Source organism: Dermochelys coriacea, chromosome 16, assembly GCF_009764565.3.
Source record: "Dermochelys coriacea isolate rDerCor1 chromosome 16, rDerCor1.pri.v4, whole genome shotgun sequence".
Lineage (NCBI taxonomy): Eukaryota > Metazoa > Chordata > Testudines > Dermochelyidae > Dermochelys > Dermochelys coriacea.
Window position 1 is genome coordinate 21303119 of NC_050083.1, and position 18094 is coordinate 21321212.

General features: G+C 43.7%; 2 protein-coding genes across 21 annotated transcripts in view; one reads left to right on the forward strand and one right to left on the reverse strand.

Moving 5' to 3' along the window:
* The window catches only part of LOC119844080 (N-acetyllactosaminide alpha-1,3-galactosyltransferase-like), a 65283-nt gene extending 61889 nt beyond the window's left edge, over positions 1 to 3394 (reverse strand). Inside the window, exon 1 of one of the 5 annotated variants that reach the window (XM_038374313.2) lies at positions 3376 to 3394. The gene's annotated coding sequence lies outside the window, so the exon portion shown is untranslated. Of the gene's footprint in view, positions 1 to 2542; positions 2721 to 2953; positions 3065 to 3375 lie in introns of those variants that run through there. The other 4 variants (XM_038374312.2, XM_043498938.1, XM_043498939.1 and 1 more) reach the window with 4 other exon arrangements.
* The window catches only part of LOC119844076 (DAB2 interacting protein), a 494149-nt gene that overhangs the window by 68272 nt on the left and 407783 nt on the right, over positions 1 to 18094 (forward strand). Inside the window, exon 1 of one of the 16 annotated variants that reach the window (XM_043498913.1) lies at positions 16963 to 17000. The exons of 14 other annotated variants lie outside the window; for them this stretch is intronic. The gene's annotated coding sequence lies outside the window, so the exon portion shown is untranslated. Of the gene's footprint in view, positions 1 to 16962; positions 17001 to 18094 lie in introns of those variants that run through there. One more of the 16 variants, XM_043498915.1, reaches the window with a different exon arrangement.

An 18094-nucleotide genomic window follows, 5' to 3' on the forward strand; every position in this document is an offset into this window, starting at 1 on the left:
ATCTCTTCACCTCATTTTTTGTGTAGCGTGCTTCTGGTCAAATGTGAATACCTTTTTTTGGGATGCAGCAGTTCTCAAGCGAAAGTGGCTAAATACAAAGGTAGAGCTTTTTCTCCTGCAGTAGCCTGCTTGGCCAAAACCAGAAAATGAAGACTAGTGTGGTGGAGGCAGTGTGTCTTAGGCCTGGTCTACAGTAGAATATTAAGTGACAGGTTTCAGAGTAGCAGCCGTGTTAGTTTGTATTCACAAAAAGAAAAGGAGTACTTGTGGCACCTTAGAGACTAACAAATTTATTAGAGCATAAGCTTTCGTGAGCTACAGCTCACTTCATCGGATGCATTTGGTGGAAAATACAGAGGGGAGATTGATATACACGCACCTTAGAGACTAACAAATTTATTAGAGCATAAGCTTTCGTGAGCTACAGCTCACTTCATCGGATGCATTTGGTGGAAAATACAGAGGGGAGATTGATATACACACACAGAAAATGTGTATATCAATCTCCCCTCTGTATTTTCCACCAAATGCATCTGATGAAGTGAGCTGTAGCTCATGAAAGCTTATGCTCTAATAAATTTGTTAGTCTCTAAGGTGCCACAAGTACTCCTTTTCTTTTTTAGTAGAAAATTAAGTCTGCTTTACTACATTGTTCAGGGGCACGAAAAATCCACACCCCTGAGTGGTGTAGTTAAGCCGACCTAACTCCCAGTGTCAACAGAGCTAGGCTGACAGAAGAATTCTTCCATTGCCCTAGCTGCCATCTCTGCAGGAGGTGGATTATCCATGCTGACAGGAGAACACTTCCCGTCAGCAAAGGCAATGTCTACACTGAAGTGCTACATTGGCACAGCTATGCCTCTGTAGCATTTTAAATGTAGATGTACCCTTAGTACAGAGGTGGGCAAACTATGGGACCATTCTGCCCGGCCCGTGAGCTTCTGGCCCAGAAGGCTAGCCCCCGGCCCCTCCCCTGCTGTTCCCCCTCCCCCGCAGCCTCAGCGCAACACTCTGGGCGACAAGGCTGTGAGCTCCTGGAGCTGCACAGCTGCAGAGCCCAGCTTGACTTGGTGCTCTGTGCTGCACGGCACAGCTGCCTGTCCTGGTGCAGCCACACCACCAGCCACCGGTGCTCCAGACAGCACAGTAAGGGGGAACGGAGCGGGGGGGTTGGATAAAGTATAAAGTTCCAACTTCTAGCCTTGCTGGCTCAGAAGGTACCTGACATTAGACCTGGCACTGGTGCAAGACTCAATGCGTACATTTACGCTGCAAAACCCCCCCAATAAACCTGCGGCAGCTAGTTTTAAAGCCCAGGTCAGTTGACTCAGGCTCATGGAGTTCTTGCTATGGGGCTAAAACTAGCAGTGTAGACATTTCCACTCAGGTTGGAGCCCAGACTCCAAGTCTCATCCCTCACACAGGGTTTCAGAGCCTGGGCTCCAGCCCAAGGGGGAACACTGCTATTTTTAGCCCTGTAGTGCATGCCCTGCAAGCCCAAGTCAGTTGACCCGGGCTCTGAGACTTGTTGCCATGGGGGGGTTTGTAAAATTCCAGAGTGGATAAGAGAATTTCCTTTAAGAAGTCCTGTGTAAAATATTTATTTCTGCATAAATTGACCACTTTGTACATTAAAATCATCAAGCTCTTCCACAGCTGGAAAGCTTAACTGTTTTTTCAACTTGCCCTTTATTTTTTTGCTTTTCAGTTTGTGTTAGAAAACCACACACTGGGAGACACTGGCCAAATATGCCCTGTGGAGGAGTAGTTCTGCTACAGTGTGTGCAGTATCCCTAGACTTTGGGAAAGTTTGGGATTGTACTTCATGGATCAGCTTTGTTTTTCCTATTTCTTGCATTTGGGTCACTTGGTGTTTTGCAATATTCAGAGTTTAGTTTTTTGCCAAGGAGAGAGGGAGGGTATTTAAACTTTCTTGGAAATATTTTAACACTTCTCTGAATGCAGCAGTTTGAAAGCTCTTGGGGTTTTGATTCTTTGAGGAGGGGGGATTGGTGGGGGGTTTGCGCAGCACCAAAGTTACCTAGGCTGGTGTTTGCTCTCCCCCCCTCCCCCACCTTGCCCCTAGACTCAGATAAATGAGCTTTTTTGTTGTTGTTGTTCTACTCCCCTTCTCACTCCCTCCCCCAAAGCTAGTTAAATTTCTGCAAGCTGAAGACTTTCCTCTCCCCTCCCCTCTTTTTTTGGTATGCGGAGCCCCCCCCACATCCCGCCCCCATGGAGAGCTTTGTCCATCTATCTTTGTCCATTCTGCTCTCTTTCTTATTGCCCTGTTCATCTCTAGGATTTCTTTCTTCAGTTCTGTGATTAAAACTCTATGAAAGCATTTGAGGTTTTTCTACTTTGCACCTCATATTCCCCCCCCCCCCGCCTAGCTCTGTAAAATATTTTACACTTCAGAGTAACGTTTTATAAAGAAAATCTGTTGCCATTGCCAGCCAGAGCTCCAGAACTCCCCCCTCTAACCAGAACATGTTGCAGGATTCCTCCCTGACTTAAAAATGAAGGAAATAAGTAAACCAACCTTACAGAACTCCATTGCAATACCTCCAGCCATAAAGCCCTTGTAATAACACCATAATGGCTCCGTGCCCAATGGAAAATATCCATCCGCTCCAGCAGCAAATAACTCCAGTCTGGGTGCTGTGTGCTGTATAACTTGTTTGTTTGGGTTTTGGTATTTTTTTCCCCTCTTCTCCGTTATTCATTACTCAATCCTATCTCCTCCTCCTCCCCACGAACATGTCTCAGCACACTGAGACAGAACCTTGCAGTGGCTCTGCTAGTCATAGTACAGAACACTGTGTCCTGTCGATAATTTCTGTTCACTTTGCAAATGTTGCCATTGTTTTATTCCTTTTTTCCCCAGACTGCAGCCCCACCCGCACTCAATATCAGTCGGGCATAAAACATCCAAACTTAACAATATGCTTACCAGAGCTGTCCTTAGCTTTCACTCTTAATATTTGATCATTGAGGGGTCAACTTTAAACCTCAAAGCAGGGCAGAAATAGAATTATGAAAAAGAGAAGCTATGGCGTTTCCTGCTGGGGCCGCCTGTTCCTGTAAGAGAGGGCCTTACTTCCTGCCATTGTGCAAAAACATATGAAATGGAAAAAAACCTCAGTTCAGATACAATCGTGTTTTATGGGGGAAGGGGGACAAGAGGACAGGCTTTCAGTCCTAAATGAGGATAGACTCCCATAATCTGACCTGAGACACAAGTGAAACTGGACGCAACCTTATTTTGAGAACTCAGTGGTGCATTAGTATTCTAGCCTTTCCTTTCCAGGACCTAAACATGTCTAGGAAAAGGATAAAGTAGAAATTTGGTGCTCTGTTGCAACAACATCTCACCTTTCCAATGGCAGTAATTTTCCAGGAAACAAACATCTCCTCTGGTGGGATATGACTGGCTTTAAAACCAACAATCCACAAAAATACCCAGATGCATTCTTGTTCTGCCACGCCTATATGATTCAGGCAATCAAAAGACAGCTACCATCTCAGAATTAGCTGTGGCTTCTCTTTTATATCAGGTAGTCACTCTACTCAGAGCTGTTGATCATTGTAGCAAGTACACTGGGATAAGGTCATTTTAACACGAATCTGGGAAAATCCAGATTTAAAACAAAGTTTGGGTCACAAGTGCAGATGTACTTGGCAAGATCATGCTAATCTGTTGTTGAGTTTTTTAGAGAGCATGTGGCACAGTTGGGATGCTCTAGTCAAGAAAGACCAAGGACTCTAGTAGTAGGAAGTGTTGCAATCAGAATTAAGGTGCATTGGGTGGGAAGTTTTTACACCACTTGCGCATGCTCTCGGCTGCTATGAAATAATAATCCATGGGATTCTTTTGTTAAAAATATCATAGCAGACTTTTTTCTAAGATAGTGGATTTGGCTGTAGTAAAGTGCTCCCAATATCTGACTGTTCACCTTTGCATCGGGCCAATTTTTTAGTAGTGTTGCAAATTGTTCCAAGATACAAAGTGAAGTATGCATAATAGTAACCTGTGATGCTTATTAACATCCATGACAGAATGTCTATTAGTTTCTGTGATGTTGGTTTATGTCACAATGGAGGCCTAAAACAATTAGAGTTAAGAGCAGCGACCAAAAGAATTAGGTTTCAGAGTAGCAGCCGTGTTAGTCTGTATTCGCAAAAAGAAAAGGAGTACTTGTGGCACCTTAGAGACTAACAAATTTATTAGAGCATAAGCTTTTGTGAGCTGTAGCTCACGAAAGCTTATGCTCTAATAAATTTGTTAGTCTCTAAGGTGCCACAAGTACTCCTTTTCTTTTTGCAAAAGAATTAGGTAATACTTTAATGTGCTTTGAGATTCTCAGAAGAAAGAGGTCAGAAAAGAGTAATGAATCCTCTCAACATCACTTTGAGCTAGGTGAGGAGTATTCCCACCTCTACAAGTAGAAGAAATGGCCTGGAGAAGAACTATGCAGCACAGAGAGGAACTCTACACAAACCAGTAGCAGAGCAGGAAACAATGCAGGAGTCCTGGCTCCTAATCCCATTCTTTAACCATTACATGACATACTCAGTTTAAATTTCAGAGTAGCAGCCGTGTTAGTCTGTATTTGCAAAAAGAAAAGGAGTATCTGTGGCACCTTAGAGACTAACACATTTATCTGAGCATAAGCTTTCTTGAGCTACAGCTCACTTCATCGGATGCATTCAGTGGAAAATACAGACACTGAATGCATCCGATGAAGTGAGCTGTATCTCACGAAAGCTAATGCTCAAGTAAATTTGTTAGTCTCTAAGGTGCCACAAGTACTCCTTTTCTTTTTTCAGTTTAAATTTTTCACTTTTAAATGACAGTTAAAATCACTGCTGTCCTGCTGCTTCAGAATGGAGGGTAAAATCCCAGCACTGACCTGTTGATGACAATCTGTGAGTATATCTACACTGCAATCAGGAGGTCAGATTAGAACCTCTGTAGACATTCCCAAGGACCTAAACTATTCTTATTCCAGAGCAGGGGCTGTGAGGGAGGTGTCTCATGTCCCAGGTGAGTGCCCTAACCAGTGGGATAGTGGACAAAATTGGGGGCAGCAGTATCACAACTTCCTTATCTGGATATGTGAATGGCACTGGAATCTAGCCTGAAAAAAATTTAAATGTTTCACTTTGAAGACATCAAAATGAACCATTTTGACACTTCCAATTTTCTTTCATTCATTTCAACTGAAACAATTCACTGAGATTGACATGAATTTGCAAAATGTTTTGTTTGATCTGCATTTTTCAGAAAAAAAGTTTTGTCTGAAAAACTTTGCCCAACTGTGAATTGATGATAGTGTCTCCCACTGACCTCTAGTGATTCTGTTTTGATAAATGTGGAATAGCCAGTACTCAGTGCCTTCTGATGGTTCAGTGTCAGTACATGCATTTCTGCAATAAATTATGTCCAAACGTATTTCTGACTTATGATCTGCCAGAAGCTTTTTTCCTACAGTATGTTGTGTGTTCAGACAGGATAATCATCAACAAATCTGGCTGTATATCTCAGCAACAGATGTCAAGCAATTCCACCTTTCCTGTCTTTCTGTCCCTATGCATTCCTGATGCTGTTCTGCACTAAGGATGGGAGTAGATGAGAATAATCACGGCTGGACATGTGGAAGGTTGAAAATTATTTTGGAAAAGCAACCAATACCTCTCCTTTCCAAAAATTGGGTTTAACAGTTGTGCACAGACCACCATATTCCTTGAAATAGGAATAGAGCCTTGCTAGCAAGACAGAGCTGTGGTGGAAATCTGAAAGGTGATAGTGTCAGAGAGAGAGACACAAGATTGAACAAATGGAGGTGCAAGACAGCTTTGAAGAGTGTGAAGAAGTTAAAGTGGCCTTGGTCTGGCCATATTGCAAATAGACTTAAAAGGTGGTTGGAGGCCCATGACCAAATAAACTTATAACTTAATGCATATTAATGTACAATAGGCAATTTACCAAGCCAGTGGAACTCCTTCCTCTGGCCTTCATGGTTGGTCTGGAGTAATGTACAATCCTACCAATACTGGGATGTGTAACAGAGTAGTCTGCCCCTTTAAGGACTGGGGGACCTAGGGCCAGCCAGCACTGGTCAATTCTTAGACCCAGCTGGGAAGAAAGAAAGTGATTATAAAAGCCAGCAAGCCTGGCCTCAATTGAACGGAGTGTTACAGGAGGATGGTGCTTGTGGTAGGTCCTGGAGAAGGATAACTCCTATGCCATTAGACTAGAGGAGGGAGACAGGTTCTGCAGTAGGGACTGTGAGCAAAGGTGAGAATCCAGTGGGAGCTGCAGCCCAGGGTGTTCTGGAAAATGTCTGAGGTTTTGACTAAATTTTATTTTTGGTTAAGTGACTCTGGGTGTGCAGTGAGTCTTTTGTGGGATGGGGAGACAGGCCAGCAGCTTACAGCTTCTGAAGAGAAGTCCTCCAAAGTTACTTTACCCATGGAGTTCATGCCAGATCTAGCCACTGAAGAATCCCACTACTGGAATCTCTCCTGCCCTCCTGGACAACGCCGGCTCCCCATCCACACTTCAAAGAATAGAGGAGAAGTTACCTTATAATCACTCTGAAGTGCACTCTGATTTTTTTGCATGCTTTAAATGGGACCTGAATTCTGACTCTGCCCAAATCACGAGGTTGAGCAGTACAATGCTGTGTTGTCATTAAGACAGCAGCCTCCAATGAGAACCCCATTTGCTGGGCAAAGAGAATAACTTTGTTCCTTTCAGCTGAGCATCTCTGAGCTCTTTACAGGGATTTTTTTAGGCAGGGCAGCATGTGGAGCTAGTAGTCAGGAAGTCTGAGTTCTACTCCTGACTCAGCCATCGACTCATGGTGTGACCTTGTTACATCAGCTCTTTGCTATTTTCTCTGTACAATGAAGGTAATACCTAACCCACACCTAACCCACACCTTCTATATAGTAAGTGATGTATGCAAATGGAAAGTTTTATACAAAGGCTTATTCGTTTTGATTTAGATTTTTGAAATACTGATCTATACAGCCCCATAAGCACAAAACAGACTCTTCAACAGTTTCATTGACTCCCAGTGGAAGGTTACAGTATTGAGACTCCAATTACAAAACACTCGCCACGCATATTACTAACCCCAGTAACCCAGGGATTTGCAGGCTGTAATCCTTCTCCTCCTCCTCCTCTCTTTATAGGACCACCTCACCTCATTGCAGCTTGCTTAGCTCTCTGGGGTAAGGGAATCATCACACCACAGAGTGGACACAGCCTGCTTTTCACTGCAGCATGTTGCTATGTATACCCTATGTGCCACCACCAGTGGTGTGCAGTGTGACCATGCCTTCAGTGTGGCACCTTTGCCACAAGCAGACCCTTATTGGTCTGTTAAGAATAGATTGACAGTGTAGTGTGGAATAAATCAGGCATTCCAAGAGCTCCAACCATTCCATGCTGAAAGCTTTTTTTTTCATGCAGAAAGTCACTGTTCTTCCAGAAATAGAACGTACATTTAATACACATCAAAATTGTTATACCATAAATAACTTACTCTGCAAGGGTAAAACATTTTCTGCCAAACTTCTCTTAAAAAAACTTCTGATACATGAAATCCCTCTGGTAAAATACCTCTGTGGTGTACATTTGTTTAGACAAAGCCCTTACTGGCTTTCTTAGAGTTCCTAAATTTGGGCTTTTATAATTGAAAGCTCAGTGCCAACAACCTCCAGGTGAGCTATGCCCTCCTATTACATAACTGCAATTAAGATTCCATTGTTTCATGTTCTCTGTGTGTGTGTGTGTGTGTATATAAATCTCTCCTCTGCTTTTTCCACCAAATGCATTCGATGAAGTGAGCTGTAGCTCACGAAAGCTTATGCTCTAATAAATTTGTTAGTCTCTAAGGTGCCACGGGTACTCCTTTTCTTTTTAAGATTTCATGAGATCCCTTATAAAACTGTACCAGCTGCTCTCAAAGAGCCTCTGGCTCACACATGCAACACATTTCTAGCTGTCCCTCTAGTCCAAATTGTTGAGTTAAATATTTTCCAAATGGGATTACAGGAGAAAACTGTAGACATGATGGCCATGCCCTCCAGACAAGCTGCAAGGAGAGTAAAACCAGAGTTTCTAAGGGCTCATTCTACAGCAAGCACTTGGAAATTAGACCCCCTAAAGACAGGTTTCAGAGTAGCAGCCGTGTTAGTCTGTATCTGCGAAAAGACCTCCTAAAGAAATCTACAGAGCAGGCAATGCTCCTTTTCCTACTTACAGGTTTCAGAGTAGCAGCCGTGTTAGTCTGTATTCGCAAAAAGAAAAGGAGTACTTGTGGCACCTTAGAGACCTTAGAGCCATTTACAAAACACACTTTGATTCTCTACAAAAGAAAAAGGACACTAAGCTATCTAAACTACTATATGCCACAAGGGGCCACAACAATGGTTCCAGTAACCCACCCAGCAATATTGTTAATCTATCCAACTATACTCTTAGCCCAGCGGAAGAATCTGTCCTATCTCGGGGCCTCTCCTTTTGCCCCTCCACCCCCACGAACATGATACAGTTCTGTGGTGACCTAGAATCCTATTTTCGACGTCTCAGACTCAAGGAATATTTCCAACACACCTCTGACCAACATATTAACCCACAGAGACCTTCCTGCCAACACTACAAAAAGAAGGATTCTGGGTGGACTCCTCCTGAAGGTCGAAACAGCAGCCTGGATTTCTACATAGACTGCTTCCACCGACGTGCATGAGCTGAAATTGTGGAAAAGCAGCATCGCTTACCCCATAACCTCAGCCATGCAGAACACAGTGCCATCCACAGCCTCAGAAACAACTCTGACATCATAATCAAAAAGGCTGACAAAGGAGGTGCTGTCGTCATCATGAATAGGTCGGAGTATGAACAAGAGGCTACTAGGCAGCTCTCCAACACCACTTTCTACAAGCCATTACCCTCTGATCCCACTGAGAGTTACCAAAAGAAACTACAGCATTTGCTCAAGAAACTCCCTGAAAAAGCACAAGAACAAATCCGCACAGACACACCCCTGGAGCCAGGACCTGGGGTATTCTATCTGCTACCCAAGATCCATAAACCTGGAAATCCTGGACGCCCCATCATCTCAGGCATTGGCACCCTGACAGCAGGATTGTCTGGCTATGTAGACTCCCTCCTCAGGCCCTTCGTTACCAGCACTCCCAGCTATCTTCGAGACACCACCGATTTCCTGAGGAAACTACAGTCCATTGGTGATCTTCCTAAAAACACCATCCTAGCCACTATGGATGTAGAAGCCCTCTACACCAACATTCCACACAAAGATGGACTACAAGCCGTCAGGAACAGTATCCCCGATACTGTCACGGCTAACCTGGTGGCAGAACTTTGTGACTTTGTCCTGACCCATAACTATTTCACGTTTGGTGACAATGTATACCTTCAAATCAGCGGCACTGCGATGGGTACCCGCATGGCCCCACAGTATGCCAACCTTTTTATGGCTGACTTAGAACAATGCTTCCTCAGCTCTCGTCCCCTAATGCCCCTACTCTACTTGCGCTACATTGATGACATCTTCATCATCTGGACCCATGGAAAAGAAGCTCTTGAGGAATTCCACCATGATTTCAACAATTTCCATCCCACCATCAACCTCAGCCTGGACCAGTCCACACAAGAGATCCACTTCCTGGACACTACGGTGCTAATAAGCGATGGTCACATAAACACCACCCTATATCGGAAACCTACTGACCGCTATTCTTACCTACATGCCTCTAGCTTTCATCCAGATCATACCACTCGATCCATTGTCTACAGCCAAGCGCTACGATATAACCGCATTTGCTCCAACCCCTCAGACAGAGACAAACACCTACAAGATCTCTATCATGCATTCCTACAACTACAATACCCACCTGCTGAAGTGAAGAAACAGATTGACAGAGCCAGAAGAGTACCCAGAAGTCACCTACTACAGGACAGGCCCAACAAAGAAAACAACAGAACGCCACTAGCCATCACCTTCAGCCCCCAACTAAAACCTCTCCAACGCATCATCAAGGATCTACAACCTATCCTGAAGGACGAGCCATCACTCTCACAGATCTTGGGAGACAGACCAGCCCTTGCTTACAGACAGCCCCCCAATCTGAAGCAAATACTCACCAGCAAGCACACACCACACGACAGAACCACTAACCCAGGAACCTATCCTTGCAACAAAGCCCGTTGCCAACTCTGTCCACATATCTATTCAGGGGATACCATCATAGGGCCTAATCACATCAGCCACACTATCAGAGGCTCGTTCACCTGCGCATCTACCAATGTGATATATGCCATCATGTGCCAGCAATGCCCCTCTGCCATGTACATTGGCCAAACTGGACAGTCTCTACGTAAAAGAATGAATGGACACAAATCAGATGTCAAGAATTATAACATTCAAAAACCAGTTGGAGAACACTTCAATCTCTCTGGTCACTCGATCACAGACCTAAGAGTGGCTATACTTCAACAAAAAAGCTTCAAAAACAGACTCCAACGAGAGACTGCTGAATTGGAATTAATTTGCAAACTGGATACAATTAACTTAGGCTTGAATAGAGACTGGGAATGGATGAGTCATTACACAAAGTAAAACTATTTCCCCATGGTATTTCTCCCTCCCACCCCACCCCCCACTGTTCCTCTGATATTCTTGTTAACTGCTGGAATTAGCCTACCTGCTTGTCACCATGAAAGGTTTTCCTCCTTCCCCCCCCTGCTGTTGGTGATGGCTTATCTTAAGTGATCACTCTCCTTACAGTGTGTATGATAAACCCATTGTTTCATGTTCTCTGTGTGTGTGTATATAAATCTCTCCTCTGTTTTTTCCACCAAATGCATCCGATGAAGTGAGCTGTAGCTCACGAAAGCTTATGCTCTAATAAATTTGTTAGTCTCTAAGGTGCCACAAGTACTCCTTTTCTTTTTTCCTACTTAGGTATGCCATCTAGTGGCTACCAGCAATGCTTCTCAAATACAAGTCAATCCATTCTAGGCCTTGAAATAGTAGCATATCTTAAAAGCAATGTACAATCTATATGCACACAGGAATGACTACCCCCATCACCTGAGACCCAACATCCACCAGGGGGAAGGAGCAAGGAGAGCTTTTGCAAAAGTCTCTGCTGCAAACCTTTGCTGTCGTAAAAAATTCTGTAGGATCTTTGTCAATGGAGAGCAGACATCTTGGTTTCTAACGTCTCTCTTGTCTATGCTGGGCAAAAGTGTGCCTTAAACTATTGACTGGAACCCCTTGAGGTTCCTCCACCTGTACAATCTGTCATGCTCATATGCAGAAGACATTTATGCCAATTAGTTACAATGCTTGTGGGAGGTCTGGAGCTGTAGTCTGGTTGAACCAATCTAGCCTTGTCCCCTTAAAACAGACAGAGGCAGAAGAACAAGAGAGCCAGTTCATGAAATCAACATTGTTTGAAACGGTATCTCATCTAATGCAGACCTACTTTTTTTGTCTCAATCTTTTAAATGACTCCGCAAAGCAGGCAGTCCCAGTTGGAGCCAATGTTAAAAAGAAAAAAGTTATGTGAGTTATTGTGATTTGTCTCATATGGTTTTTATTGTAGACGTGTAATCACAATAATTAGGTTACCACATTGATTTTCCTCTTATAGCTGGTTCTGGGTGAATTCTATTTACTAATCAGCTTGCTGTCTGCTCTATATAAGCTGCTCCAAAGCCTGGTGTGGTGAAGGAAAAGAAAATCTTTGTTTATGCCTAAGAGTTTGAATTTCAGAAAGACATGTGTCAAAGTGCAGCTGTGCAATACGACGAAAAAAAGACAGCCTTGCTTTGTCTGCATTAAAAATATTATTTATCAGCCCAGTGGTGCTATTGTTGAGTAAATACATTTGAACCTTTATAAAAAGAGAAATTTGGTTATAAAATCAGGCAACAGGGAGCTCTTGGTTTCTACCCCCAGTTGTGCTACTGACTTGCTACATGACCCTGGGCAAGATACTTAAAGCTTACTATCTTCTCCAGCAGGATATGACTGGCTTAAAAACCAACAATCCACAAAGAATGCACCTGGGTATTTTGTTTTAGCACACCTACATGATTCAGGCATTCAAAAGACAACTGCCGTATCATAAAAGAGAAGCCACAGCTAGTTCCATCAGGTAATCACTCTAGTCAGAGCAGTTTGTCTGGGTAGCAAGTGCACTGGGATGAGGGTCATTTTTACCATGAATCTGGGAAAATGCAGATTTACAACTAAGTTCAAGTTACAAGTGCAAATGCACATGGCAAACACATACTGATCTGTTTTTTAAAGAGTATGTGGCACAGTTGGGAGCTCTAGTCAAGAAAGACCAAGGACTCTAATAGCAGGAAGTGTTGCAATCAGGATTGAGGTGCACTGGGTGGGAAGTTTTCACACCACTTAGTCATGCTCTCAGGTGCTATGAAATAATAATTCACAGGATTCATGGTTTACTCATCTGTCAGATAGAGGTATCAATACTCATGTATTTCCTAGAAGTGTTGTGAGGTTTCATAAATGAACATTCTGCAAGGGACAGGCTGATAACAGATGGACAAGAGAATAGTGTGCTGCCTTCCCAAACCAAGACACAAGATGTCACTCTAAGATTGGATAGGCTTCTGAAGTCTATGGGTAAGGATCTATTAGTGATTAGTACTCATGACACTGCATCAAGGATTATCTGGTAGATAGTAGATGACTTCAGGGAAATGTGCTGAAAAAGACTATCCAAGCAAGACTATCCTCTCTGAGATCCTTCCTGTCCCATAAGCAAAGGAAGACAGAAAGCAGAAAATTCTGCAAGTGATTTGCTGGCTAGGTAAGTGGTATAGTGTGGAAGGCTTTGGTTTTGTGGAACATTGGTCAACCTTCAAAGGGATCTGTATAGTTTGGATTGTGTCCACCTCAATAGAAGGGGGCCCAATCTCCTCAGGCACAGGCTGGCTAGAGTAGTCGGAGATTAAACTAATAACAAAAAAGGAGTGTGATGGGGTGGACTAGGTCCAGAGGCCCCCTGCTGGAGGCCTCGTGGCCATGCCTCACCCTCCTGCCCATCAGAAAAGAGCAGAGGAAAAGTCCTCCAGGCAGCGTAGAGTGGCTGCAGGGGAACCAGCCAATCAGGGGCAAGAAGGGCCATATTAAAAGGAGCAGCAGAGGCAGAGCAGTCAGTTGCTACCTGGAGCTGGAAGAGGAAGTATTAGCTGAAGGAGCAGCGGACTGCAGACAGCACAGCACAGCACAGCACAGCACAGCACAGCACAGCACAGGCAAGACTGAGTCCAGGGAGGGTTTCTGAAGACCAGTGGAGCTAAGAGGGGGCTTCTGGCTGGCTGAGGGGACCAAGCAAGGCCTGAGCCCAGAACCTAGCCAGACCAGGCAAGGATACCATGATGGGCCCTGCTAGTCGGTTTAAAGACTGAGCCCAGGGAAGGCTGCTGAAAAGGACACACCAACTGAGGGTACTGTGATGGGCCCTGTTGGACAATTATAGAAGGCAGTGTTTCCAGAGAGGAAGCCTTGGTGGTACTGCCATATACCAGGGTCATGAGAAAGTAAAGGTTGTATACCCCAGAAGGGGTTTGTTTGTTTGTTCCATCTACAGTGTGACTCAGCCAGAGCGCTGAAGACCTGCTGAAGAAACCACCAACCAGAAGAGGGGCACTCATGAGAGGTGGGTGCTGACCCTGTTACAGGGAAGATAAAAAGAGGGAAGATATAAGCACTCAGTCAGCACAAAACTGAGATGTTGAGAACAAAACCAAAGAACATGAAATGAAGAAATCCTTAAATTGTCTATATGCTAATGTTAGGAGTCTGGGAACAAATGAGGAATAGGAACTGCTCATTTATTAGCATAAATTCAATCTAGTTGGTATTACTGAAAACTGATGGGATGATTTGTACAACTGGAATGTTAAAATCAACGGTCCTAATCTATTTAGGAAGGATCAAGTGGGCAAAATGGGAGTGGGAGTGAGTAGTACTATGTCAGAAATGGCATTACATCATTTTCTTCTGAGTTGAATGCTTATGGATCATTGTCCTAACAGATAAAGTGCAAGATGGGGTACTAATTGATGTCTGCTACCGACAACCAAATCAGCTAGGGAACAGGATAGGTGCATATGGAGGCAGTCATCTACAATGTGTAGGAATAAAACCTGTGTGATCATGGCAACTTCAACTTGATTGACACATTAGGGGGTCTCATGCGGCTAGTACTAAAACATTCTTGGAATTCCAAAATGACAATTTCCTATCTGAAAAAGTGTTGCTACCAACATGGGGAATTATATATTAGACCTTGTCCTAACAGATAAAGAGGAAATTATCACAAAACTAAGAGTTAATGGTAGCTTAGGTACAAATAATCATAACTTGATTATATTTATAATGTGGCAGCAGAATAAACTCCAGAACAGCAAATATATATAAATGGCCTTTGATAGGGCCAGTTTCACAAAGCTGACAACGAGCTAAATCAGCTGGGAAGAAGAACTTAATTAGAAAAATGTGAATGATAATTGGAAATCATTTAAGAATTCCTTAGTACAAACCCAAAAAGCCAGTCCCACAATTGAGGAAGAAAGTGGTGTTGGTTTTAAAAAAGTTTGGTTTAGAAGAGAAGTGAAGGCTGCTGTAAAAAAACCCTCTTATTTATATAAAATTATAACAAATGGATGAAAGGGGAAGTTGATCATAATAAATATTCATTTTCTACAATTCCTAATTTCTGATTTATAAGGGAAGCCAAGGACCACAAAGGAAAAATCTGTGGCCAACAGAGTTAAGAATAATAAGAAAGAGGTATTTAAAATATTAGGAAAACAAAGAATCCTGACAATGGTATTGGTCCATTACCAGAAAGTATTTCATTAGAACTGTTGCTGACTGACTGAGACTTTTACTGAGATCCACATCCTGTCTGGTCTCATTGCTGGTGAGAGATTGTAGCATCAAGCCCTATACTTCAGCACTAAACACAGTAAGGACATTGATTCTCAAACAGCAGCTAGTGAGCAGCAGCCTCAAGTTTTCATATTAAAAGCTTCCTGAGATGCAAAGTCAAAAGTTTCTGTGAATCAGACCATATCAATGCTATTTTAAATGGAGCAGGTAGCTTATTCCAGTGGTTGGGGGTTGTAACACACAGCACTAGCCTGTTGTTGTTAATTCTGATTTTAGTCACTTTTAAATTAGCAGACATGATTCAGTGAAAGGCAGTTCTACCACTTGCATTGTATAAAAGGGAATGGGAACAGGCAGGGACTAACAGCTAGGCAGTGTCTCATCAAAAACCAATGAATGACACTGCCTTAGCTCCGTGAGACTGGTCTACAGACAGTCCTCAATCTATGACGAATGGCACTTACGACGTTTCTGAATTGACACCCTAATTCACCATACAAAGTTGGTTTTGACTTTATGATGCTTGGTCCCACAATGGAGTGGGTTGTGGTTCCAAGCTACGACGTTTCGACTTATGACACAATTTTCAGGAACCAATTGTGTCGTAAGTCCGAGGACGCATGTATTTAGCTGGCTGCAGTTATCCCAGTAATGGGCTCTAAATTCAAAAGAGAAGACAAGCCTGCAGAGTTTTATTACGCACTCTCCATGTTTGTAGTACCACCTCAGGTGTATTTTCTTATCCAGTCTCCCCTATAGTCCACAAAAAGAAAAGGAGTACTTGTGGCACCTTAGAGAATAACAAATTTATTTGAGCATAAGCTTTCGTGAGCTACAGCTCACTTCATCGGATGCATAGATATAGTCCAGGATACTAATGCAGAATGCGGGACAAGCTGAAATTCTAGCCAAAGGTTTGAAAGAATCAATGACCCTAATGAATTGAAAGAGTGGGTATTTTCCTTCCTTGACTTATAATCTAACTTTTAGAGACAGAGACTCTGTGGGTAATCAGGACCCTGGAATAGTTCTTGGGAAAGAGAAGAGGCCAAAGAGCTAGAGCAGGCAACATATGCATGTCTGAACCCTGACCTATTGGGGTCACAGATGGGTTATGGGAGATTTCGGTATATTTTCCTTCTTTTTTTTTGACTTCCTCCCTGCCTTGGAAGAAACTGGACAAGTTCATAAATCTTTTCAGCTGTCCAGAGATTGCAAGATAAACCCTTTGCCCACTATAATTACCTCCTGATATGTCAGGACAAGGAGAAAAATCTCTGTCATGCAAAGAAACTATTGCAGTTTAAAGGTAGCTTCCTTAATTCCTTCTCATAAATTGGTTAAACTCAATAGGAAGCCAATCCTATATAATGATGACAGAACCATCTTGGCAACATGTCACACATACTGATGATGAGGAGAGAGGGGATAATGGCTGAAACAAGGAGTAACAGAGTTCCAGAGTCTCTGCAGACAAAATCCCAGGAATACTTAATTGACTAGCATGGTGCTGGGCACATTAGAAGGGCACTGAGGAACATATGTGCAGTGCTTCATGTTCTCTTTGATAATATTGTAGTCAGATGCTTTGGGTTCTTGGATCCTTAGGATGTGACCCCAGTCTGTAGTACGAGACACCTTTAGCTCATGCTTGGAACCACCTTTAATTCACTTGCTCTACTCTTTTGGCTGCACTGCTCTGGGAAAATTGCCAGTTGAGTTTCTCTCTGCTTCACTTTGCTCTCTTGACAGGAGATAATACCATTGGACACAACTGATATTGGCTATCATTCATGCAAGGGCAGTAGCTGTGCAGTGAAGCATTTGCTGCTTTTTCCAGTGGAAAAATGTCTTGTGACAGGTATGATAAAAAATTAAGAGCATGTTCCTGCCCTCTTTGTCCTCTTCAGAGAAGATTCAGAGCAGGCTGCACTGCGGGGACAGGAGGACGGTGAAGAAATTTGGCAGCATGTGACCTCCAGAAGAAGAAAGGGGAGCGTCCATGTACCAGCAACACAGATACAGGTAAGTAACCATTTTCATGTTCTCTCCGCAGGTACTAATGCGGAGAGTGGACTAGATGATACATCTGAGGGAAGGGAACAGAAGGAGACTTCGCCGACTGGAAGGCATGAGATGCACTGTCCTAGGGTTGGGGTTCCACAACCACCGCTCCCAAGAAAAGGAGGCAGGTGGTGGTGATCGGGGACTCTCTCCTCAGGGGGACTGAGTCATCTATTTGCCGCCCTGACCAGGAAAACCGAGAAGTCTGCTGCTTGCCAGGAGCTAGGATTCACGATGTGACGGAGAGACTGCCGAGACTCATCAAGCCCTCGGATCGCTACCCCTTCCTGCTTCTCCACGTGGGCACCAATGATACTGCCAAGAATGACCTTGAGTGGATCACTGCAGATTACGTGGCTCTGGGAAGAAGGATAAAGGAGTTTGAGGTGCAAGTGGTGTTCTCGTCCATCCTCCCCGTGGAAGGAAAAGGCCTGGGTAGAGACTGTCGAATCGTGGAAGTCAACGAATGGCTATGCAGGTGGTGTCGGAGAGAAGGCTTTGAATTCTTTGACCATGGGATGGTGTTCCAAGAAGGAGGAGTGCTAGGCAGAGATGGGCTCCACCTAACAAAGAGAGGGAAGAGCATCTTCGCAAGCAGGCTGGCTAACCTAGTGAGGAGGGCTTTAAACTAGGTTCATGGGGAGAAGGAGACCAAAGCCCTGAGGTAAGTGGGGAAGTGGGATACGGGGAGGAAGCACGAGCAGGAGAGCGCAAGAGGGGAGGGCTTCTGCCCCATACTAAGAAAGCAGGACAAACAGCAAGTTATCTCAAGTGCCTATACACAAATGCAAGAAGCCAGGGAAAGAAGCAGGGAGAAATGGAAGTCCTGACACAGTCAAGGAATTATGATGTCATTGGAATAACAGAGACTTGGTGGGATCACTCACATGACTGGAGTACTGTCATGGATGGATATATACTGTTCAGGAAGGACAGGCAGGGCAGAAAAGGTGGGGGAGTTGCATTGTATGTAAGGGAGCAGTATGACTGCTCAGAGCTCCGGTCTGAAACTGCAGAAAAACCTGAGAGTCTCTGAATTAAGTTTAGAAGTGTGA